Source organism: Dromaius novaehollandiae, chromosome 8 (assembly GCF_036370855.1).
Source record: "Dromaius novaehollandiae isolate bDroNov1 chromosome 8, bDroNov1.hap1, whole genome shotgun sequence".
In the NCBI taxonomy this organism is placed as follows: domain Eukaryota; kingdom Metazoa; phylum Chordata; class Aves; order Casuariiformes; family Dromaiidae; genus Dromaius; species Dromaius novaehollandiae.
The window spans coordinates 29,552,130-29,579,012 of record NC_088105.1 but is presented as its reverse complement, the minus strand read 5'-3'; the positions used below and the strand labels follow the sequence as shown (position 1 = coordinate 29,579,012).

The following is a 26,883-nucleotide window of genomic DNA, read 5'->3' as shown; positions in this document are numbered from 1 at the left end:
TGGCAAACAGGATTTTACCTCCATAGGTTAACAAGCCATTACCTCACCAGCACGAGTAACAATAAAAGGTTTGATTTGACATGATGAGAACTGCACTGGAGAAAGAGGCACCAGAATGTCAGCTAATAATATAACAGCAGATACATTTCTTTCTTAAGAGAAGGTGTATCATTTAACACCAGCACTCACTGAAGCACTTCATCTGTATCCGCCATCACTAAGTACCTCACAGTCTGCAAATGGGATGGTTTTATTGTTTTCAAATACACAGAAGCACGTATTCCTTAATTACACTTTAAACCAAGAGCAGAGGTCGTGTATACACTCACAGCAGAGGCAGCGATCCAGGCACTGCACATTCCGTAAGCAGCTCCCATAACTTCAGCAATTACCAGTAGACCTTTAGACTTATGCATCTCCTGGCCCCTTACATATTGGAAAAACATCATTAAAACTGATTAAAACTGCTATTCTAGTCAAACTGCTAATCTAATGGTTAAAGAAAGCGTGGACTTGTAATTCTCCTCTTCAAAACAAATGATAAAAATCGACTTACTTCAGACTATTCTTGGGGGGGAAAAAAGAACTTTCTAATCAGAAACTACTAAACTTATTCTCCCTTCTATTAAAACAGAATTATTTTAAAGAAATATTTTTAAGGCTTATAAACACAGCAGTTTTATGTGTTCAGATATGCTGAATTAGATGAAATTCTTTAATAAGAATAAAATGTAAGTGAAGTACAGTTTTACAATTAACATCTGCTTTATCTTTTTCTCCTAAGATGACATTTAAGCTATATGCATGTATCAGAGTGCTTTGTTGCACAATGCCATTTTCCCTGGAGCGTTCGTGTCTCACTTCAATAAAATATCAGCACACGAGGGCTTGAAACAGGCTTTACCTGCAGCAGAGACAACTCCCAGACTATCAATTTGTAAAAGCATTAGAAAAACAGCAAGAACAATATTGACAGATGGCCTCTCCCACACTTTCCCTGCAAAAGACTTTGCTCTGGCACCACCTTCCCCACAAATTAGTCTTTGGGGAGTTGATAGATAATGTTCGACTTCAGGCTTTCAGACCTCAAAAAGATCGGGTTAGGGGTATTTTAGGGGTATTTTTTGGTTTTGGGGGTTTTTTTCTTCTTTTTTTAGTAAGGTAGGCTCTGAACAACACTTTCTGAGAAAGACAAAGCTTGGCCGTTAGTGTAATTAATTTATTTCTCTAGAACTACAACAATATTTCAGTATTTTTTTTTTTTTTTTTTTTTTTTTTACTCAATTTGTCCAATGTACAGAGTGTAATTTTCAGAAGTCTGAGGCTCCACGACTGCAGTGAAATCCATGGATGACGTCCCTCCAGAACTAGCGCTAGGGGTGTTCGGCCACCAAAGCTTTGGCAAGGGGGTACTGCAGCATCACTTCTAACAGCCTACTGTTTTAAGTTACTTTCATTTCTTTTGCATTCCCTCTATCAGAAGTAACAGGCTACACCTTTGGGTCTTCTTGCAAAGAAGCAGCCCTGCTATTAGCAATGTAAAATCAAGCACAAAAATGAAACAAGACACCAACTCAGGGAGATGGGACAGCAGCCGCCGTCCTTCCACTCCCCAGAAGGAAGCCAGGAAGGTACTCGGGGAACAGAGTTACCTACTCCCCCATCTCTCGGCTGTGGTTTTAACCTTGAGGCTGCATTTAAATCGAGGGCTAGCAAGAAACCATAATGGGCACTCTCCATCCCAGATGGCAGTGTCCTCAGTGGCTGAAGGTGCATCAGCCCTGTTGTCATTATCAGGTGTATTTAATTACTGCTACTACCAGCAACCAGGGGAGGGCTGCAAGGCACCCGCTCTTCAAAGGCAAAAGGCAGCACAGAACATTTTAGCAATTATAAATTGCTGAACATTTCACCATCCGCAAAGTCATCTCAATTAAACAATTTTGAAAAAGCTCATTTATTCTAACCCACCAAGCCACACATACAGGCACCTACACTGACTATCACCATGGTATCTCCTACATCTCTGTACCTGTGGTCTGGTCACACAAAGTAAATGAAAAGAAGTCTGGCCAGACAAGAGCACTCATGGGTGGAACACATGGCACATACATGCATAAAAGCAAACAAAACCAACAGTTAGCTTTATCTGTACTGTAAACAGTAACACTCAGAACAAGTAAATCCCCTAACCGCTCATGCTTAGGGCTACAAGAAGAGAATGATTTTGCACTGCAATGGAAAATAAATTTCTCAAGGACCCAGCAGAAAATCTGAGCCATACACAGAAGGTGGGCACAAGCAAATCAGCATGTAAGATACTCAGCCATCCCAAGGCCTCCAGCAGATCAGAGCCTTTCAGATCAATTAGGCCATTATATAATGGACACAGCTGCTAACGTCTGCTCTTATGCCAGGAAGCAGCAGAGGGCTTGGAAGCAGCACTGCATCTCCAGGCACTGCTCATGCCAGTCATTCTGAACGCCGACAGAAGTACGCGGCTTTTCAAAACCGAATTGTATGGCACCATCAAATTCGTCGGAAAAAAGCTCGGCCAACTCAGCATTTCAGAAACTCCAGCTTCAGTTTTCGTTCTGACAGTGGCTCCAGCCACACGGCCCACACACCACACCAGCAGCCCCTCCATGAAGCAGGCAAAGGCTTGCTGCCAGCCCAGGAGGTGACAGGGGACCCTTCTTCCTCCTCCTGTCCAAGACAGCAGCAAAGGTAGCCAGTCATGGGCCCTCCTACAGAGGAGCAAGAGGCAGCAGCAGCACCCACCAAGCACTGGGGAAGCGGGTGCTGCTGGCCACCACCATGAGATAGGGGAGATCTTATGAAGCACCAAGAGGAAGGTTCCTGCTGTCAAAAACAGTGGAAAACAGGGAGTCGAAAAGTCTTTCCTCAATCCAAACAGGTATCAAGGGTTTCCCCTTTTCACATCGCTCATGACTTGCTCCATTTTGATTCAACTTAAGGGACAACGAAACTGTAAAACTTGGGACTTCTGAGCAAAACTTTAACAGATCTTCTGTGTTTCAAAAGAGGTGGTTAAACTACCAAAGTTACTCATTTTCTACAGTCACTAGCCATTGCCATTCTTGTAGCACCCTGACACACATCTAACATGCAGACACCAACAAGCATTAATTTAAGCCACAGGTCCCTGTGCCACAGGATAAAGAACCTACTTTAACCCTACCCTGCTCCTGCAGTGACAAGAAAAGCTGCAAAGGAACAACGAAAAAAGCTGGTTTCTTTACCTGAAAGCAGCCATAATTAGGAAATGATGGATGTCACTAGTAAAAGTGAGTGATGTTTTTCAGGAACTCTCTCATCTGTAACTGCACTGTTTTCAGATAAAATAACCCTTTCTGTCAGACAGTGTCAGGAATGTCTACAGCCAATCAGTCACTCTGCTTTCCAGCAAAAAATATGACGTACTTGTCATAACATCTATAGCATACGTTTTATCAGCCCTTCTTCCTTGTATACTTCATCAGTTAGACTCTCTGATTCCAGCAATGCCAATAAATTGTACTACTGAGATAAACAGATAAACTGAAGCTTCAAAAAAATCCAACTATACTACATAAGAAACAGAACTTCAGGTGAACAATATAGCTTTTACAATAGCATAAAAAGATACACGCCATCTGGAGATAATGACTATAAAGTAAAACTCAGGAGAAAGCCCTGTTCATCACCTCTGTGTGCAGGCTGGCAAAGCAGAACCACTACAAGAAACACCTTGAAAGGAAAGTCAGAAAGTTAAGCTGGATCATTTCAAACTTGGGCATCATAAAATTTCACACTGTTGCAACTTCAGTTACAACAGATTAACGAACGTTAATCTAAGAGGGAAAAAAAGGTATATATACACAACACAATTAACGCAGATTAAACAGATGGTCTAAAGTCTCCATGGCACTGTGCAAGCACCAGGAAAGACAGTGTCCCAGCTGGCAGGAGGGGTCAGCCCCCTGCACACTGCCACAGCTATCGTGGGAAATAACTTCAACAGCAGCACCTCCGAGCAAGGTGGCCTTGTCAGCTTAATGGAACACATTCAAAAAAAAAAAGACATCAGCATGATTAAAAAAATATAGGGACAGACGAACAAGACAGACCATTAGTCTCTGAGAATGCTTTATGTGGTCATCTGTCAGGCAGCCCGGCTATGTTTAAGTGATTAAATCAGACCTTGACAGAAACTTTAGTGTCAATTTCTCGACATTCTAACCCAGAAAAACCTTTCAAGAAAAACAACTGCATTCAACTGTTGATAAAGTTCTTGATAAGGACTATCTCTCTACATGGCAAAGCTCCCTACCTTTAGAAGCCACCTTTCAAAATTTCACAGAGCTAAAAATAGAGTTAAGGCTTTGCTACATAAGAGCCATGCTTGATCTTTAAACACAGCCAATGTACATTAATCTTTAACCATTGCATGTTAGAGATTACGTATCCCTGCACCCATTAAAGCTCATAGCTATTAGTTTTGCAAAACATTAAGAAGAAATTGATGCTGAAGTCACTCATCACATGTTTTCTGTTTATGATGATGGAAAATAAGCTTCTCTGATTAGGTACATGTTTATTACATTACAAGGCTACATTCTCCTTTGAACACTCAATCATGCCATTTGCTCATCAACCATGTGCTCAATGCAAAGGTTTCTCAACAGCTATGAAGTTAAAAGCTTGTGTCCAAAAACAACCAAGTGCTTCTAACAAAACAAACTGCTGAAGCACTGAAGATACCTAAACATTTGATTAACAGTGTTTTGTCTTGAAGCTTGATCAAGAAAACAAGCTTCATGTTATTAACAGACACTACTCAAAGGGAAACAAATCTCAGTAATTAAAATACCTGCCCTTTTGAATCCTTGATTAACATCAGCTACAGGAGCACTGCCATTGACTTGTGCCTGAGACTTCAACAATTCAAGAATTTCACCCCCTAAAGAAAAGGGGAACAAAAGTTGTTTACAGAATCACAGAGTAAGACAGGTAGGAAAGGACCTCTGCAGGTCTCCAGTCCAACCCTCTGCTCAAAGCAGTGCTAACTCTGAAGTCTGATGGGGTTGCACAGAACCTTATCCAGTTGATTTTTGAATACCGCCATCGATGGTGATCCCTCAACCTCTGGGCCCTTGTTCCAGCATTCTTCCACTCTCGCTGTCAAAGTTTTCTGCTTATATCTGACCGGTATGTCCCTTGCTGCAGCTTGTGAACACTGCCTCTTCGCTTTACTCTGTGCTCCTCCAGGAAGAATCTAACAACTTCCTTCTCAGCAACCACCAGCAAGGGAGGGGAGAGTGCAGCTAGATCCTCCCTGGGGCCCTCTCTCCTCCGGGCTAAGGAAGAGCAGCTCCCTCAGCCTCCACTTGCACTTCTCACGCTCCAGTCTCCTGGCCAGCCTGGTGGCCCTCCGCTGCATGCACTCCCATTTTCAATGCCTGTCTTGACTCAAATGTCTCATACTTTACAATCTTCAGTGGACTCTAGATCAGTTTTATAAAGGACTTACACGGAGAGAGAAAACACGGACCCACAGAGATGAGCAGTAGTCACTGCACTTGCAGCAACTGTGGCAGAGCAGATAATAGTTCCTGGGTTTCTTCACTCTGGGAGCTTTTCCCACCCAACATGCATCTTCCTCCACTGGCAGTTCTGCTAATTCCTGCTTATTTAGTGTGACCACCCTCAGTGCCTTGAGATCCTCTACTCTGTACAGGGCAAGTTCAAATACACACCGACCACCACTGCTGGGAGCAGCTCTCAGGAACCCCTGTGCGAGCTGAGCTTATGGCAACTCAGGTACCAGAGGCAATGCTCACTGCTCTCAGAGCAGGCAGAGCCACCTTCCTGAAGCCCTGCTGTAAACCAAGAGGACTTCTCATCCGTCCCGTGGCCAAGACAAACAGCAGCTGATCACTCAGTCTCCTCTTCCACAGACTAACCATACCCAGCACTCCCAATAGCCTCCATGTGTCATACATCTTCCAAATCCCAGCCACTTCCAGGGGACATCTTCAGTCAACCCACATTCCCCCGAAGTGCAGGTCTTGCGACGGGACACAGCTTCACGTCCAGGGCCTGAGCAGCACTGACTAAAGCAGAATCATTACCTCACACATAATTATAGTCGTGTTAATATATTCCAGATTGAGTTTGTCCTTTTAGCAACTGCATCACACTGTTAGCGTGTATATAGCTGGTGATCCACTACATGTCCCCAAGTGCTCTTTTGCAGTTGTGCAACCTAGCCACATACTCACTATTTTGTATTTCCTCATTTCAGCTCATTAAGTTATATGCTGCAGATTTCAAAATGCTTTTTCAATTTATCACAATCATTTAATTCTGAACTATGCTTCAAAATGTTTGCAGCCACTCTCAGTTCCAGCTTCCTTGCAAATTTGGTAAGTATTCCCTTGTCCACATCAGCAAAGAGAAACTGCAAACACAGCTCAGCCCAAGACAAACAGGGGCGTATACATACGATTCCATGTGCCACCCTTCAGTTCCCCTGATTTTCACATTAAGTTATAGGTAGCTACTCTTCAAACATGGTCTTTAAACAGTTATTTGTGTACCTTATAATTAAATATGCATATTTCCCTATTCTACAGGAACGCCACAAGAGGTTATGTCAAAAGTCTTACTGAAGTCGAGCAATATCACAGCTACTGCTCCCTCTTATTCCTTATGTTATTAACCTCCAGATTCCTAGAAACCGATTAATAATTTTGTTCCAATTCTCAATGCATCACAGTTAGACTAACTAGCCTATAAATCCCCAGATCTTCCTTTTCAAAGGCAGGTACTGCGCTTGCCCTTTACAGTCCTCCAGGATCTCTCTTGCTCTTCACAATTTCTGAAAGATAATTGTAAATGGTTCAAAGGTTGCTTGGCCAGTTGCTGATGTACCCTAGAGCAAATTTCAACAGGCTCTGACTATTTGAATACACCTATCTTATCTGCTTTTTTTGATCTATTCTTTTCCTACTCTGCACTTTACTCCTATCGCCTTGTTTAAATTAATTTTAATTAATGTGAAGACACACTCAAGCAATACAATAACTACATGAAACCCATTTATCTTTAAGCTACAATGTTAGCAAAAAAACCCCAGACTATTCAGACTAGCATGACTGTTTTCTTAGGGTTGCAAAAAGCCATTAAAAAAAAAAAAAAAAAAAAGCCCCAGCCCAGTTAAAGCCTGTATATGGCTTATACTAATCCTCAGCTGAAATGTCTAAAAGGAAAACATTAAGAAATGCAAGTAACTCCTTTTTTACAAAGAAAGATTTAAAGAGAAAATTAACTGTACTTTAAAAGGGACACCTTCAGTAGCTAAACCAGCCTGTTTTCATTTGATAAATCAGAAAAGAGAAAACTACCCCATCAGATAAAATATTTGATAATCAAATCCATGATTTCCTGTACCAGTTTCTTAGTTATCTAGCACTAATCATTGCCAGAGGTAGGGTACCAAATTAGACTGACCACTGGTCCAAGCTAGCACAGCAAGTCCCACTTCTCTGAACACAGAAAGGTATCTTGAAGCACATTAAAATTTTAATGCGTCCACCTGTTATAGCTGTAATTTACCTTTCATCTGCTGGAAATAACCATCCTTCTAGATGAGACATGGTAGCTCATTACAGAAGCATAGCTAGTTTGCTTCTATGCAAAGCAGAACAGACAACCTTAGATCATCTTCTGTGATTTCTATTTTGTTTTTCAGCGACACAAACTAGACACGCTTGTGTGCTCTGCTACCAGATCTCAGCTGAAGCACAGCACCTTCCTAAACCGCTCCGCTTCCATCCTCAAAGAGGCATCAGTCTCTGCTCTGTGATCCCCTAGGCAGAAGATGCAACACTAATGGAGATTCTGGCTGTCATTCTCAAAAGCAATTAGTGATTTGAATGCCTCAATTTCTAGTGTATCCAGCCTGAAATACTTTAAAGGTCCAATTTTCAGGAAATGAGCACTCAAAAATTGTGGGTTTTTTCACTTTTTAAATCCAGTTTCCGTTTTACCTGAGGTTTTTAACTAGAAAATCTTTTTGTAAGAATGCAACCCTAATACCAGTTAAAAATGAGGGGGAAAAAAATCATGTTTTTTATTGCTAGCTGTGTTGAAAATACAACAAATCCATACAGTCTTCCATTTATACAAAATACAACAGTTTACTCTTGAATATGGATCTGTGAGCATTTTTGAGTGATAAAGTGAAAACAGTCCCTCCCAAAATACTATAATCTGCTTTCACTGAAATCTGTTTTACTGGACAAAACAGCATAGCTTGGTTTCCAACACTGTTAGGCCAAGAACAAAAAGAAATCCCTCAAACCACCAATGTATTTCCAATCCACATATATTTGTGTTTGCTCCCAATGCAAGTATCACTATCAGTAATCCCTTTCATGCTGCTTGTCTCCACAGAAAAACTAGTCATAATTAGCAGACTACTTGAAAATTATCCTTGAACTAATAATGAATAGAAAGAAAGCATGAACAGGGAGAAAAAGCCAGACCAAATAAAAAACTGGTAATTTCCTATGCTGTTGCTCCTTATTCTGCTACTGGAAAAAAAAATCAGAATCTATTTTAGTCAGTGGAGTTTGGTATCATGCAATTGTTCAATTTCATTAGAACAAACCTAATAATTTCAGGCCTCTTTAGAAACCCCCAGTTTTGCCTGGGAGTGCAACTCAGCACACATTCATGCAGTACGGAGCACAGCCCCAGAAAACCCACTGCAGTGCCTCGGCTCCTGCATGAGCTCTTTGTTGCTGTCAGTAGTGCATAGCTAAGGGAGCTGCGATGGCAGTCCGCAGGCACCAGAAATCCCATGCATATTCACAAGTCTTTTTTTCTTAATTTGTAACCCCACTTTGAAGACCTCTACTTCAAAACAGAGGTCTAACCAATACTGGATGGTTTCAACCAAGCCTATGCTGATACTAGGTAGAAAGAAACCAAGTTAATTAGAGTTAAATGTATCCTCAAAGGAGATCTCGGTACCAAAACTTCTTACGCACATTAACTTATGTAGCATGTATTTTTAATGAGTTCAGCACTTGTCTGGGGTTTAAAAAACACACACATGGCATGGCAGCTATTCAAACCCATTGCGCCAGAATGCTAGCAAGTGCTGACTATGTGGGATGACAAAGTTACATTGCCAGTTATGATGATTCTACCTTTACTGCATAACCTTCAGATAGCTAAATTAATTGAACAGGTAAAGCGACAACACCAAAGCCACCTACCAATATGCTGATTATATAATAGAAAAGGAAATGAAAGAGACCAGAGGGCTAATGCTTATGTTCAGTTTTGCAAATATGGTTAAATATTGTCATATCTCCAGCTTCTGCTGATACTGTTTTTCCTAAATACACTTTTGAAAATGTCTATCCGTGTAGAGCAGTTAAAACACACAGCTTCAAAGCAGAAATGAATTTTATTAGTCCAAATTTGTAGCTGGAAACCCTCTCCACATGCAGTTTCCAACACATCCTATGTGAAACTAGGTAAATTGCCAACAGTCATGCCCTTTGGGCACCAATATATTAAAGCACTTCACTCATTTGCAAGATAAAAGGACTTGTTAAAGACTGTGTCAATTCTCATATCCTAAGTCCAAAAACCCCATATATAGTCATACATAAAGAACGCTGAGCTATGTAAGGGGGTTCAGCTGATAACCTTTGGAGGCTGTCATTTAACATACAGCTAGAAAATACTGTTGACCAAATTAGAGTGAAAAGTAATGGGTAACTCATTGTTTTGCATTAAGTATTAGTATGCTCCAGCCAATTCGGCGTAAGACACAATCAAATCACTTTGAATTGCATAAGCTTTGTGCCAGTGTGTTGTACAAATACATAACCTATATTACAGAAAAGCCTTTAAATGAGAACATGTTATCACAACACATTTTCCAAAATGCAAATAAGTTCAAAAATAAAAAGATCCAAAGAATAAGATGACAGTGTTATCTGATGACAACTGTATCACTATTTTAAGTCAGAATGAAGAAAACTAGCCATGTGCAGAAGTCTCAGTTTTAACTGTGATTTCAAAATGTCCAACTTTCTGGGTTTTTATGTGCAGCATTAGCACTGAACTGCAATCACAAGCATTTTTCTAGCAGTAAGTACTTCACATGGAAAATACCATGTTTTGGTTTTTTTAATGTTTTCAAGCAGTCTCCACTTTACCACACGTAATAACTTCAGGATTGTAACATTCACATCAAAAATTTATCTCTCTCTAATATCCCTGAAAGAGTGACTATACAACAATTTTAGTTTGAATGAATGTCAAAAGACTGCTTCAGGAGGTAATACAGTCTCCAAACTCCTGAAAACTTAATCTGAATTCTGCTAATCTAGGTTACAGTTTATCTTCAGGGGTTCTCCTGTAAAGTCATGCCTTGATGCTTTAGATTCAGCCTGACATGATTGAAAAGGCATCTTTATCTATCCTCTCCCATTCATTTGGGCAGCAAAAAGAGATGCTTCTTCTGGGTTCCCCTGTCCCCCAATCAGAACAGATGGACTTTATTAAGAAAATGGTTTTAAAAGAAAACCCTACAGTTAAACTATGACCTAGATCAGTGAGATTCTGCCCAATTTATGTAGTTAAAGAAAGATTTACTTTAAAAGATGTTACTGCATGCCACTCAGACCACACTTCCAGGCATATTTTGTATGGGCCAGGTCTGTCATATTTTATTTACAGGAAAACTGAATTTACAGTAAGAATGATAGAATGACTTTTCAGCGTCAGCTGAAAACATACATAACAAGAAAAAAGAAAAGAAAAAAAAAAAAAAGAGCTAGAAAACAGAGAGGCCTTTGAAGACCACCGCTTTGACCAAACAACAGCATGACCAAACCCACCAGAGCTCAGGCGCAGCGTAACCCAGCCGCTGCTCCGGCTCAGTTTTGTCTTCACGCTTAGCGTCCTCCCAGGCTGGCGGAGAGCCCCCAAGCTCGGCCTGCTCTGCCACACTGCCCACGGCAATACCAAACTACGCTAAGCAGCAAGACATCCAAAGATGTTAGGGATTCTCCCAAAATCCAAGTGTTTTCTGGGTCTGTCTCCGCACCTCACGGAGAGCCAGCCTCACAGATGTGCTCATCTTGGAGGCTCTGCCAGCCTTGGGTGCCTGGGCTCACACAGGAGAGCGGGCAGGGGTGGAGGGGACTTGGTGGAGAGCATGGCCCTGAACTGATGGCATCCCTGAGGATACCCATCTCAGCGCTCTGCTCTATGGTGGGTGCACGATCCCGTCTCTCCTGCTCGCAGCCCGCCAGGCATCCCAGCGCAACCACACCAGACCCAGGCACACCTCAGAGAAAAACAAGAGCTCAACACGCCGTGCTAAGCAGCTCCAGCCCATGCCATCACCTGTGTGAAACACAAGGTTTCTGAAACCAGCCCTCCCATTTGTGCCGTCTTTACACAACGCTTCGGACTGCACACCCCACCACCCGAGTGCCACCTCCATATCACTTGCCAGGTGCCGCATCGACCACCATCTGCGCTCGCAGAGCCCAGCCCAAAAGGCTTAGAGCCTCGCAGCTCTTGCTCTCCTCCAGCTTCTCTCACCTTCCCAGGACCACGCTAGCAGCACTTCCAAACGCACACACACAAGGACATACCCACGCTAAGTGCTTCGATCTCCACTTAAGCAACAAGACCAGCTCCTGGTTTTAAAGAAACCTTGTTTCAAACATCAGCATCTTAGCTAATGAGTTTTAGTTTCCCTTCTGCGCTCCACAAATACTGGGCTGAGTAATGCATGGCCTAATTGACTGCTAAGGTCACTGGCCAGCTCTTTAATCTTATTTAGTACACTTTGAGACAGTTCATGAGTCATTAGAGCTTCATTCTTGGGGACACAGAGGCATGTAATATACATTACTAAAGAGCATAAATACTGTTCTATGTGTGTATTTTACAGAGTGCAAAATTAGAAAGCTGGCATTAAATATTTCTTTGCAGTGTTATCATTTTAATAATGTTGCTTATTTTAATAGACAATAAAAGTATTTAATTGTGAGTCTGCTGGTGTCTTCATAATTTGTAATGTTGCTGTAGCTTGAAAAAAAAATTTAAGGCAGTAAAAGTCACACTTTACATACCAGATTGAAGGGAAAGAAAGGCTCAAGAGAGAGCTATCTTAAAGCTTCCTTACTTGAAGGGGGGAAAAAAAAAAAAAGATTTTTCAAGCTGTTATTCATGACAGTTGATTTTATGATGTAAATGATAACTCAGCGTGCATACATGTCTCAGGAACTTTGCAATAGTTTTGAAAGGGATCAGCACCACTAATCAGGCACTGAAATCCCATTTCTGGGCAAATCTGGGAGCTCAAAGCTGAACATTTTAGCTAGCTTGGAAAGACCTTTGAAAAATAAAGTTAAATAGTAATTAATACATAAATGTGCTTGAGAAACTTTACACCTGTCTTGACACGAATCAGATCTTTGCATGGATGATGAAATTCTTGGCATTGCTTCAGGTGATTGGGATGGCATTAAATTAGGCAGAGTAAGAATTCAACAACCACAAGCCCAGACAGGTAGGATAAAGGAGTTACTGACTCAAAAAAGTATGACAGCTTATCTGTTGAAAGTCTAAACATGTTAATGATTTAACATAAACAGATCTGCTGATATTTTTAGAAAGGTATTTCAACTCTTAAGTAACAATGTTAAAAAAAGGACATCAGTAACCCTAATCATATTTTCCACAGGTCCTCCCAGCCCTTGCAGATTGTTTGTACAAAAACTCGGAACAGGAGACAAAAAAAACAAAAAAAACCCACACAAAGACAGGTAGCTGGGGTTGCAATTAGGACAATAAACAAGTTTCTGGCAATCAGATTTTGACTGCTGGCGATGCCAGAAACTCCTCCTGCAACCTTTATCGCACTGTACCTCAGTTCCCAGTCTGTAAAATGTAGGTAATAATGTTTTCCTACCTCACAGGAACGTTCTCAGAATAAATCCATAAATGCCTGGGAGACACTGAGACACTACTGTGACAGAGGCCATAAAAACACCTAGAAGAAAAAACCATAAAAATAAGTGTCATAAATGACCATGGCAGCAAAGAAATTCACAAAGCAGTAAAGGTTAAAACTTCACTTACTGACATGACTTCTCCATCCTGGGAAAAAAACAGTTAGGTTCAAGTACGTACTCCCATCCCATCCAGACTTTTTTTTTTTTTTTTTTTTTTTTTTTTTTTTTTTTTAAGAACTATGACAGCAAGGGACAATTTCCCCATTCCCACTTTGACATGACCCCATCATGATAACCCACTGCCACGCACCAGTGCAGTCACCAAAGGGCGCTCCTTCTCGAAACACCAGCTCCAGCCCCCTCTCACAAGCACCGTGGCCAAGAGCCCTGATCAGAAAGCCATCAGCCTCCAAAGCATGGAAAATGTTTTTCCTCAATTTCCATTATCTGATACCTATGCCAGAACTGAACTCCTCTGATTGACGGAAATCTCCTTCTAATTTTCAGCCTAACATTTATTCCTGACTGAGTTTTTATCCATTTGTTTTCATGCTAACATTGATCCTGCAGCTTAAACAGCTTTTCTCTCTCCCTTGTGTTTATTTCCCTGATGTATTTGTAAAGATGAATTATACCACCTCCCTTTCAGTACCCATTTACCACTCAAACCAAGTTCTCTGTGGTCTCTCTCAGGTGGAATCTCCATTCTTAGGATTATCTATTTTCTTTCTTTACCCTACTTTTCTTCCCCCCCCCCCCCACAGTCACACTCATGACTACCATCTTGTGACTATGTTAAAAAAAACAAACAAAAAAAAAAAAACCAAAAAACCATGGTTCTCCAGCATTTGCAATTGGTGATCCCCTCCATCCTACCAGCAAAAGTTTCTCTTACCAGCTCCTCCTAAGCCCATGAGCTCAAAGGCTATCAGCACCAAGATATGACCCATTTCCACAGTTCCAGTCTCCAGTTTCTTACACGAGGTACCTTGACCCCTCCCAGCATTGGCCATGCCTCCCACCTCTGTCGTCCTTGGAGCACTCTGCTCGATGACGCTTGCCGGGTTACAGAGTATGTGCGTAATCTCCCCCAAACCACACTCACGCTCAGTGTCAGCTCAGCTAGGTAACAGACAGTTTGAGCTCGATTACATCGTTAAGTGTTCTCTAAAACGAGCCGAATGACTATAGTCTTCAAAAGGATAAATGATTCAAAATTATGCAAATGTGTGAAATGCATTACTTAGTCTTTATCATTTACAAAGTAATCCTTTTGTAAAAATTTTCAGCACTTTTCAAAGAGTGTGATAGCGCCCTGAAATCAGGGTATTTGATGGTTGCTGTGTCACACACTGACTCAGTGCTGAGACAGGAGCAATGCCAATTCACTCCAACTCCCAAGTTTTATATATGGCTCAGGCAACCTACCAGCTTGCTGCCACAAAAAGGAGCATACATACCCCATGTGCACTTAGGGACCCCACACCTACCCTCCTGTCCACATACAGCTTTGAGACTGTCTAATCCCTTCCCAAACTGAGCTCACCGACTAGCAAAAATTCATTCACTTTTCTGGGGAGAAAGGACAGTTCATTTCTCCCAGTACAGTGAGGTGAACCAGCCTGTGAGCGGGTTGGACAAGTGCCAAAGCGGTGCAAGGGGAATGGCAAGCTCACCCCTTCCACTGGCAGTGTGCCATCAGGTCAAACTCAGCCGTATCATGAAACCTCAGCCTAGGGAAGCAGAAAACAATCACCTTTCCAAGGACTCGGATCAGCTTGAAACTGTGCTTTAATAACCTTCACAAATAAACATATTATGCAATTTTATGTTATGCAGCATTGACTTCAATGACTCTGTAGCAGTGCTTACTCTACTATATTTACTTCTAGCATACATTTGCAACGTTTGCTGCAGTTGTCCAGAACGTGTTCCTGCCCTAACTCCTGAGGTCTTATCCTGTCAATACCCATTCAGAATGCAGCTCTATGTTTTTTCCCAGCTTTGACAATGCTGTCTCCCTCTTTCTTCGGCCCCTGCAAAATCCCTCGAATGCTGCATGTGGTAAGTTTTTTGCCCTTGTATACAGGGCCCCAATCTTCAGCCCAGCATCTCTCACTCAGCATCAGGTGGCCAACTCCCACCTTCTTCAGCTGCCCCATATTGTCAGTCTCCATCCCTCAGGTCAGCATTTCAAAAAACAGGGGCGAGGAGAGGAGGAAAAAAAAAAAGCATGCCACCTGGAACATTTTAGCAGTCTCCCTGGGGCATAAGGAAAGCCCTCTTTCAAACATGCGCACTTCTGCCTTGATGCTTTCCTTTAAATGCTCTTTTTCAGTCAGGTTCACCAAACCTGGCTGTGGTTGGGCTGCTGCATGACATCTCCACCTCCCCACCAGGCTACGTCTCACCAGCTCCCATTTCTCCCCAGATCATCTGAAACCAGCTAATGCCTCATTTGAGTCAAAACAACTTCAGTTAGAAGGTTTTGTGGGCAGAAACAATATTTTGATTCTGTTTGATGTAACAGCCTGCCCATGACCAGGATTTCTCTAAGGCTAAATTAATAGAAAAAGATTGCACAAACCTGTTCTCTTCCCTCCCCCACTACTACTAACATGATAACCATTTCAGTACTGGCTCTTTTCACTTTCTTCATCAGCTACTCTTTGTTGCAAGAATGGCAATCACATCTGAGTGGAATTCATCCAACAATAAGTGGTTTGTTAAATCCCAGGGCACGTTATCTACAGAGAAGGATACTTAAGCTATTTAAATGGCAACCCTTTATTAAATGCATAAAAATGCTTGAAATTTCTGTAAGCCAACAATTTATATGAATTTCCTCTTGTACAAGTATCAGTCTCTGCTGTTAACTATGATATTGCTTTTTATGCATTTCTTTTGTATTTATTCTTTGGAAATCCTATGGAATTTTCTATAGTTCTAACACTTGTAATTGCAATCTTCCATGGTGCACACGCACTTATTTCAATAAAGACTCCTTTTCTTCAAAAGCTTAAGTAGGTTCTGTATTTACGTAGTAAGGGCAGTTCAGGTCAACTATTCTCCACCATAGTGGCCCTACCGCTGTAAAAGGAAGGAAAAATGCCATCAAAAACCTCTTCCTGCACTGGAAATATTAAGATAGACACAAAGAGCAAAGACATTTAAGGTGAATTTAGAAAATACTCTCAGTCAAACCAAGCACTGTATAATATGCAGTGTAAGACCCATGAAAATCCTTTGCCCAACAGGAGCTGTTCAGGTGGAAGCGATCACTTAAGTTCTAAATTACTTTGCTTATGTTGGTCTGATGCACATATATTTAAAACTTTTGATTCATTCAGTTTTGAACGCCACAGCCAACTTTACAAAAACAGACGTTGTGCTTATACAGAGAGGGCATATAAACACTAGACTTCTGCTATTTAGGATTAGACAGTAACAGAAAAATGTATTCAGCAGTGACGAAAGTGGCAACAGCAGTTCACCAGAGATAAACTCCTCCATGAAGCATGCTACCGTCTCCATCATTTAGGAGATTTAGGTTGCTAGAGATGTACAGTGACTGAAGAGAGAGTACACCAACAACATTTTAGCACATTAAATTACATCCTCCCCCTTTTAAAACAAATGAAAACACAAAATACACACAACCAACAAGATTAGCTCAAAGCCAGCAACAGCAGCAGACAGGTTCTCAAGAACTTCTACATTCTACATGCCAAGTGTAATACTGCAAATTTCTCTGCAATACTCTCTGCAACACCCACGGCTGGCCTCAGAAACCTCTGGACCCAGATGCGGGAGTGCTACAGGCAGAATTTTTGCCAGTTCCACAGCTTCTGCATATCAAGCACAGAAGGGAAGACAAAACATTTTCTGAAACTCTTCAAAGTTTCTTTCTTAATCTATGTGACAATATTTACCGAACACACAACACCAGCAGCCATGAGCATTTCACATGGCGCTGAGGAACAGCAAGGAAGTCCTTGTTTCTCGGTAAGATCCCACGCTGTTTGACACAGCACGAGGCACTGTGAGAGGCCCAGAAAATCTGCAACTTATCACAAGAATATGGCCAATTGTGAAAAACTGGTTATTGCAAGGTTAGCTGCCTAGGCAAAGCTTTAATAGAGCTCCATAAATACCCCAATCTAACACTGACAGAGGTTAAAAACCTATTATCTTTCCCAAACGACAGCGTGAACATATGTTCAATAGAACACCCCACCCCACCGAGCTACAAAGTAGATTCTGCTCTTTCAGTTCCACAAATACAAACCACAGGGAGCATTTTAAATGAAAGCATTATGAAGATTACATTAGGCAAGTTTGATCTACTGTAAAACACTCGCACACAACATTAAGAGGGAGAACAACCTTTAACACCTGCTTTCTCTTCAAACATAGCATTATTGCTGTGCATGGCTTGGCTCTTAATGGGATGAAATCTCAAGCTAAATTGCATGTCTTGCTCCACCAGCAAAGAATATTTAAAGTGTTTGGGACCTAGTGGCCCACTGATACCAAACTGTCGAGAATATTCTTCTAAAAATGCACACACTGCGAAGCTGCTTAGTTGGCTGGCTCCCGGCAGCACAGTGATGCACAGCAGAGAAGGTTTTCACCTCGGTGTGAAATGTTGTGACATGAGAGGAGACACGGCAGCTGGAAGAGGGTGGTGTGATCCAAGCAGCGTTGAAAATCATCGTCATAAATATTCACATGCAGATTGATTTGTTTTCTTACCAATGGCACATTGTTATTCACAAATATTAATTAGTCTCTAAATACCACCTGTTACTGAGCCCTCCCCTCTGCTGCCTATTAGGATGCCACAAGGATCCCTCACTTCAGAGGCTCATAGCCGCTCCACACTGCTCCGAGATTTAATGATGTTTCAACTCTCACAACTTCCACGGCTCGCTCAGCTACTGGGAGGAGACGCAGGGGATAATTACCTCTCTATGTCGTTCTGTACCGACCTCTCCAGAGGATAAAAAGAGCAGCACTAATGGACTCTGAAAGGAGCTCGGCCCAGCCCGTCTCGGGAGGGAGGGAGGGAGGGAGGACAACCACGCCGTTCCGTCTCTGGAGTGGAGAACGGTTTTCAAGATCCAGACTTCAAAGACCTCAGAGAGGGGAGAGTTCAAGCTCACTCTCCCCCACCGGAGGCAGGGAAGTTTCCAAAGCAGCCGCTCACACTTCCAGCCATCACTCACATTTTACACAGAGCTCAGGCACAAGGAATTGCATGTCTCATCCCACAGCAAAACAACAGCGGTATAAATAAATTGCAGTCTGTGAGGAAGAAAGCTGCTATATGCCTAAGCCATTTTCTTTAGACTTCTATACCATTTCCCCAAAGCATATCTTTGAAAATAAGATAGAGGTGTAGGCAGACAGCTAATGCAAGGTACACTGGATTCCTCCCTCCCATCAGTGACAAACAATATGCTCCCTCCTTTTCTTAGCTATATGTATCACCCGTAAGAAACTGTATGCATCACCCATCGCTTGAGAAAGCTGGGCAGCACACTAATGAAATGCCTGAGTTGGCAGCACACTTACGGCTGAAGAAATGACACAGATGAATGTCCAAGTCCCGACCTGGCCTCCCCACAAAGCCTGGACATAAAATCCCTCAAACTCTGAAACACACATGTCCTGATCTCTCCCAAGCAGAGAAGAGGAGGGGAGTTTACGTCTGTGAATTCAACATACACAAAGCAAAGCAGCCCTTGCCCAGGGCTCACACCTAGCCCTGCTGCAGGGGACAAAGAAGCAGCATCCTCCTGGCAGATGTGAGCTGAAATACTGAGGCACCAACCTCTGAGAGCCACCATTAGCTGTTTCCATCATCTTTGGAAGTGGCGTTGTGCATATACAATCACAGGCTGTTACCGCACAGCCGACAGATTTTTGATATCAAGGTGCAGAGACACTTCCTAACACGATGCACAACCTATTCAGAACGTCTTCCCACAGTAACAGATTTCTCTCACCAGGTACATGGTCTGACTTTTCACTAGTACAGGCCAGTCTGAACACTTCTTAAGTCTTTCAACATCTCATGTATCATGCCATCAGCTCCAGAGCAGCACAAGCAATAACTAACAGATTTGATGTGGTGATGAGAGTGGGTTTTCCTGGAAAATGACATCTATATACTACCTTGTCTTTGTTGAGTATGACATGAGAGAGAAAGGGCAGTGCTTGCTATCCTAAAACCCTTTATGGGGGTTTTACTACTAAGAAAGAGAACTCTGCAAGAGTCCCTGTAGACAGCAATAACCCATAGAATTATCACGATTTTCTGCAAGTTTGGTTAGCCTCATATCCAACTTCCAGAGATCATAAAACTGATGAATGGGATTGCAGAAAGTAAATAATGTCTAAAAATCACTTTCCCAGGTCACTGACAAACATGGTGCCAAATTTCCTAGGAACCTGAATGGCTAAAGCAGAAGTTCAGTTTTGCTAGAGCCATATTTAGTTCTGCACAGATAGAAATTTGGAAACACTTTCTTCCCAGTTACTAATATGGTGTGGCAAGAGATACTTACTCGCTCAGTGTCTAGGGCTATCTTTAGCAAATATCTGGCTTGCAGAAATCAGAAATTGCAAAATAAACCAAGACAATATTCTGCAAATCAGTAAGACAATTCATTTAAGAAGATGAAAAAACATCTAATTTGCATACTTCCAACCGATACTGGTCTTAGCTATGCAGATACAGCTAATGTCGAGGCCTCTTTTGCTTTGATACTAAATTACAAACAAAGTCTGTCTGTTTTTCTGAATCATACATTCATTTATTCAAGAACTCCGTGGTTACCTAAAGGATGTCATTGCTTTTCCAAAGGATAAAATGCAGCTGGACAGGACAGAACAATTAAAAAAAAGAAGGAAAAAACAATCTTATGATTTCAAGTGTCAGTTTATCTCTATGGAAAATGCAGTTCTGGGTAACAAGAGAGCTCTCAGCTCAGCAATCATTTCAGACTTCAATGTCTCTAAAACAAAAAACAACAAAACGCATGAATCAAACGAAGGGCTAGTTAGGCCATGGAGAACCAAGTCGCCATTGTATAGAGGAATTCCACACACTGAGGTGCTCCAAAGGGCTGCACTCAAAAAATCTTAGGCATCTGGCTGAGATGAAACCTGCCTCCTGCAGCAAGAGTGCCTGCTAACACAGACACTTGACTTCGGAGTTTCCAAGCTATCTAACTCAGCATCATTATGCGCTGAAGAAGTTAGAAAAGCTGCAACACTGAGGCAGAAACAACACATCATTTCTTCCGACACCACTGGACAAATATTAGCAAGGCCCTGTATCATGCTGAGTTGTATGATTATTTCCAGACCTGGAAGTGGGTATTTCTTCTTTAGCGTAAGTGATTAAGCCCCAGTATATCCCAGGGAGTTGTACAAAGAGCATCTGCATGCTGATGTGCTGGTGGCCCTTCTAATTGCAGATCCCTCTGAGGTGAAAAGCAGGTGAACATTCAGCACCATGTGAAAGACCATCAACACACGACTTTCTTAGCCAAAACAGAACTACTAGAACATGCACATCTTGCCTAATCTTCTGTAGCATTTTTCTGAAAAAAGGAAAGATGCTGAGAAATATCTGCTTTCCCGGTAGCCTTCCACAAAAAGATTTTCCATTATTTTGTCAGTATGTTCTCAGTAGCAAGTGGAGAACATGGAAACATGAGTTCTGGGGACACAGCACAGAGACCTCTCACCATGAAACAAAACATTTCTTAAGACACTCCAACTCTGAATGATCTCTCTTGGCTGCAAAGCCAAGCATGACTAATTTTGATGAACAAGCTGCAAAGATGTCCAAGGAGAAATGACAGCTCCACTATCCCACTTGTATGAAATCTAGGAAAGTTGTTCATGTTGCATTGTCTTTGTGAATCTTTTGGCAATGGGAAAAATTCATGCCCAAAATGCCTAGAAGGTCAAGCATATCAAAACTTCTTATATGAGTTCACCTGAGACATTCAGGAGTGATTCTGCTGTAGGGAACTCAAGGTTTGACCAGGAATTTTACTTATGATGCCCATAGGGTCCCAAGCTGTGTTTTACTTTACTGTCTTTACCATAACAAGATAGAAAATGCTACAAGAACTATATTGGTCACAGAAAAGCAGCACTTAAGTTTAAAGAAAAGACTCTTATCCTATCCATACTGCTTGAGGGAGAGGGACTAAGTCTTTTCAAATACATCCAACTACTCTGTTACCATTTTATTCAGGGACATCTCACCCCCACCCCCAATACTGTCAAATGAACAAGAATAACTGCAAATCTGCATCACAGGGGTATAGCTAGGGACACCCAGCCCACAGTTGTTCTTGAGTATCAGAGAGGAGCAGCTTTGTCATTTTGCATACCAGATTAAAGGCTTTTCTATACTTCAGCAGTACTAAAACAGACTGATAGACCAATATAGGCAAAAGCTTCAAAAAACAAGATGTGGCTGAAGTTGCACGCTGAAGCTCTTCACGCAGCTGATGCAATCTCACTGTATTCTGTAGCTGCTCTTGCAATATTCCTATATGTGCAGCACTATGGCAATGTTCTTGGTGGGAATGGCTGTATCCACGGCTAAATGGGAAGAGTCTGTGTCAAATTTCACAAGATCAGCCAGACTTGACTTCAAGCAGTAAAGCACTGGTAGACCACATTTGACTGTCTTTTCAAGTTGCTTAGAAGCTTTTAGTATATTATTATATGCCTTAATACTTCTCCTTGGATGTTTTCTTAAAAGAGAGGATGCACAGCAACACATGGTTCTAGCTTAGAACAGAATGAGCAATATCCTTCGAGCAGACTCATTTTCACTAGGATTCTGATTTTTATCCTTCTCCCATTCCTCCACAGGCACATCCTGCATAGCTCTTACCTTCATCATCACAGTGCTGAAATCATCAGGAGGAAAAGCAGGAATCACCTTTCTGACATGGGTTGGGATGCAGAGCCTCCTCTCTTCCCCTAAAGAGTACTGAAATTCTTGCTACTACAGAGAGGCAGATTTCATTCTCTGCCAATGACCGAGATCCTTGGAATCATCTTTCCTGCTACTGTGACAACTGAAATGCAACTGTCTAGTCATTTCTCTCTCCCAGCTGATTAACAAATTCTTTATATCCAAACAGCATAGAACAGTGGACATGATTACAGCTATCAAACAGTTATATTTTTTTTAAAATCTAATCCAAAGCTGATAAAAAGGAACTTTTCAACAAATGTATAATTTGAGTAGAGTCTCCAAGAACTTAATTGGAGGTTCAAGGAATGAGTGGACAAGGATAATAAGCATACAAATTAGTGTTACCTAGTGAGTAATCAAAGAGATAAAGTTAAATATATTTCAGGAATTAAGAATACCTAATTATTAGGAAACAGGATTATAATTCTTTTTAAGAAGAAACAAATTAATGTGCTGATAGCCAACTAGCTTGGAAATGAGAAAATGAGAGGAATATGGTTCATACTGTTTTGTCTAGGATGAGCTAGAAAGGAGCATTCTTTGAGCATACAGTGGCTCCCTACTTCATCTTCTCCAAGATTTTAACTCCACGTCAAGTAGACACTCTCGTACAGAACAGCCTCTAAAGGAGTGTAGACTCTGAAGTTTTTTCAGAAGAGGACACTGATAGCTTGTCAATACCAGCAGAGTGGAACTCTTCTAGCACAGAAGTGCAGCAGTGAACTTGAGATAACCATGCATCCAAATAGGTATACGCTGGAACTTGCAAGAGTGCTACCAACTACAAACTCAGGACTAGGACTGCTATTTGAGGACTAGTGGCTCTGAGTCTCCTTTGGTCCCCCAATGGCTTACTCCATAGGACAGGAAATTCTGACTGTAATGGAAAAAAGTTTTTATGTCATGGGAAACAAATATTAAAGAATTAATGCCAAAATGTACAATGGGTGGTTTGGGGGTTTGTTTTTTTTAAACCCATTGGAATTTATTGCATCAGACTCTGCCACAACAGGATAATCTTCAAAAAGCTAGCGTTAACATCTCGCTACAGCATAAATCCAAGAAGAGCAATAAACAGTGTGAAGGGAAATTTCAAAGGAACTATTAGATCAAGTTCCCATTAGCGTTGCCTGAAATGTGCCCTCCATTACACCGAAGAGCTGACGTTAGTCTGTCTCTCTACAAGGCTTTTGACACAAAGCCGAAGAACCCTTAGGCTGCATTAACTCTGGAGAATTAGCAGCTCCCTCTTCCAAACTAGTAAACAATCACTACCAGCATAACCTCATCCTAAGTATACCATGCTTTGTTAACACCTCTACTTAACATACAATATTATTTTTTTCTTGAAAAACAAAGTAAAACAACATCGAACTGTCTGAACCTAAAAGCTTTTCACTTCAGTAGCAGCAATGCTACAGTCAGAGACAAGGTTATTTCATATTGGAATATCCAGTGCATATTATACATGGATGGATATACTTATAAAATCTAGACAAGCATATTTTTAAGGAACAGAGAAGCAGCATTCCCCTCTCCTATATCAGAATTATCATGAGCTATAATCCCTAATGAGTGATTTGCTGTAACGGAAAGTGTTAAAATAAGGAGCACTTCAAAAAATTATTTACAATAAACATATTTTTGCTTATTTTCCTAAGCAAAATAAAGAGCATCTTGTCTCATAGCTGCCTCTAATTCATATATGTGAATATAGCAACAAAAAGTTGAATATATTAATAGTAAATGTATTGCATAACCATTTTGCTCTATAATTCCACATTTATACCATCATGCAGTGAAACATGTCTTCTACAACTCAGAGAAAATCAAATGTGACATAATCAACACATTACACCACCTAGATTTTCACCTTAATTACAAAGGCTAGATCACCGCTACATATTTAGAAGGAAATTAACAGTACCAAATAGCAAATTACGCACAATGACCAATTTTGGATACTCAGAGATCTTATTTCTTGTAATGTGCTTATATAGTTGGCATTGAATAATGGAAACTCTGATGCACGAATTTATGTCTTTTCACATTGTTGTTGGGGGTATTTCTCTGAGAAGTCAAATAAAGTTCTATTTTTAACATTTATATTTAAATAATGCATCCTAAAGTATTTTCATAATCTTTACTAGGTTTATGTTATTAAAGTATAATGGTATATTTTATATACATGTTCATTTTTAATGTTATGACTATCAAAAGCTTTCAGATTAAATATACATTCATATGCATTTAAAAAAACAAAAAAACTAATACTTTCGCTTTCCATACTTCAGAGAGTCAAATGACTAGGCTAAACATCTGAAAGTAAAACACTAAACCAGCTCTAAAGTAGTGATGGACCTTTTAGCTGATACAAAAATGGCTTCTTCCTAATTTCAGTTTATTCACTTCATTCAATTCAATGACTTGATTTGCTCAAAATAAGATATCAATTAGGAATTAACAGAGTACGAAGATTTGTTTTCATTTTTCTATCTAGGAATAAGCATTAAGTTCAGGAAGATGAGATTTACTATTTACAAAAAATTGAAGAACCAAAAACATCATTCTGTCACTATCCAGATTTAGTAAGTTATTTTTTAAACGAAAACACCTTGAAAGCAATATCTTACCTATTTTAAAAGCAAAATGCTGCAATAAACTTGCTTTTTATTTATATATCTAGTTCATTTAAGATAAATGCAGTTAACATTTAACATTTTCATGCATTTTAACTGAACTCCACTTTTGAGCCACAAGAATTTTACATCAATACAACTATAAATTCAGCATTCAGTACATATTAAATGAATATCTGACTACCAAAAATATGAACAAGTATCTGAATGCTTATTTAGCATATTTAAGCAATTATAACACGTTCGCAACATTGACAAAAGGTGTTAGCTTACTGCAAAAGCTGTACTTCGCAGCAAATGAAGGCATTCTAGTAATTACCAAACTACTAATAATTAACCTCTCCTTTGAGAAAAGTAACAAAGTGAGATCAAAGTAACTGATTTACATCAAAGCTGCTACTTGATTTATATCATTATTTAAATCATGTCTCAGAGAAGGAGTATTTATTACAAAGTAGCAAAAAAAAAGTTAAAAGACTTGAACTCTGACAATGGTCTTTATTGTTAGCAAGCAGCTAAGGGAGCTCCTTGTCTAAAGCTCACCACAGATTTGGCAGAAAATTCCTGAAGGTCCCTTAGCTACGCTATCAATTTCAGGAATGACATTCTTTAATTTCAGAATATTGGGATGTGGTTAAAAAAAATCAAAATTGGAGTTTTAAGGAGCATATATTAAAAACCTTAGCCAGCACGTGGTACTGCCATCATGTTACTACGACATGCCACTGTCACACCCCATTCAAAATATTTCAGTAGTAAAATACAACTTACAGCTGATCCATTACCAATGGGTGGAAAGGGGTGAGAAGATGCTCTTTTATGTTTCAGTAAGTAACTGTTCATCTCATAATATGTTGGATTTATTCCTTGACTGACCACAACAGGTGACTTTTGCCACATACGACTGTTTGGAAACTAAACCACTAGAAACTCTTGCAGCTCTACAACCACATTTTGGAAAACGTTTTTGTATAGTTTAATGCAAACATTAAAGCGGTGAGCAGGAACGAGACATTTTTACAACTACTTGGGAGCTGAAAAGGCTCAGAAACATAGCCTCATTCCAGCACACCCCTAACCACACCAAGGCTCAAGCTCCTGCTGATGAACAAGTCTCCGGGTACCTCCCACTCATCAGTGCACCCACAACTAACACCTGAACAGCGCACAGAGCCTGCGGGGGAATTAGCAGAGCATCCCTTAGCTCCGACACAATCTCTTGCTCATAAGGGGAGCAGGAAGGGAGGACAACCTCTTATCTCAGTCATGGTGTTTTTCCTTTATTACTAAAATTAAAGAATTATGAGAAATGTACAAAGTTAATACAGACAAACAATTCTTTCTTTTTTTTTTTTAATCTGGCTAGTATTTTAATTAAACCCTTTTGTCATGTCTGCTAAGCAAGTTCAAAGTGTTGCAACGCAACAGCAGTGGGAACACAGAAATCTTGTTATGCTTGGGGAAAAAATGTTTTCAACTTTTACCGAATCAACGACTGTAATTACTATAGGAATAAATCAAATTTATAGCAAGCAAACACAAGGCATAATCATTTTTGTGTGGCCATAAATGAGTTTATTTTTGTCGCAATGTGATAAAGTTTAACATTTTCTCCATGTCAGACTGACTATTCTGATAATATTCTTTACATTTCCTCCTTATTAGTAAGATGAAAAACTTACTATTAAGATATGCACATGATCTCAGTACATCTTGTTACTGGACGAGCTTCAACAAAACCTTAAAGCACTTTTTTCTAACCACATTAACACAATAAAAACATATACCAAACTCCTCCTTCAGTATTGGACAATATTGCGCTCTTGCAAAATACAAAGAAGTGAAATTCAACGAACTAGCAATTTGGGTCCCCCCCCCCCCACACACCAAATTCTGCTCAGAATGCTGCAACACTGGAAACAAAAATAGTTTTAGTTTTCATTATTTCCAAAGATTTTTGAATTTAACTGAATGTGAGACAACATGCGTCTTTTTCATCATGTCAAAGACCATATCTGCTGTTTCAAAGTACATTCACATCACCACTCTCCCAACTAACCTCTTGTGAAGAGCAATTTCTGATTGCTAAGCTGTTTTTCATTTGCCTACGTCTATTCATAGAAAATGAAGCATGTAAACTGGCAGATTTCAAGGACTGTTAAATAAC

At 40.5% G+C, this 26,883-nt stretch overlaps 1 protein-coding gene across 5 annotated transcripts in view; it reads right to left on the bottom strand.

Moving 5' to 3' along the window:
* PTPRF (protein tyrosine phosphatase receptor type F) overlaps positions 1 to 26,883 on the bottom strand; it is a 394,663-nt gene that overhangs the window by 285,471 nt on the left and 82,309 nt on the right. For all 5 annotated transcript variants that reach the window (XM_064516086.1, XM_064516084.1, XM_064516088.1 and 2 more), the window contains one exon: positions 13,019 to 13,099. The gene's annotated coding sequence lies outside the window, so the exon portion shown is untranslated. The remainder of the gene's footprint in view (positions 1 to 13,018; positions 13,100 to 26,883) is intronic.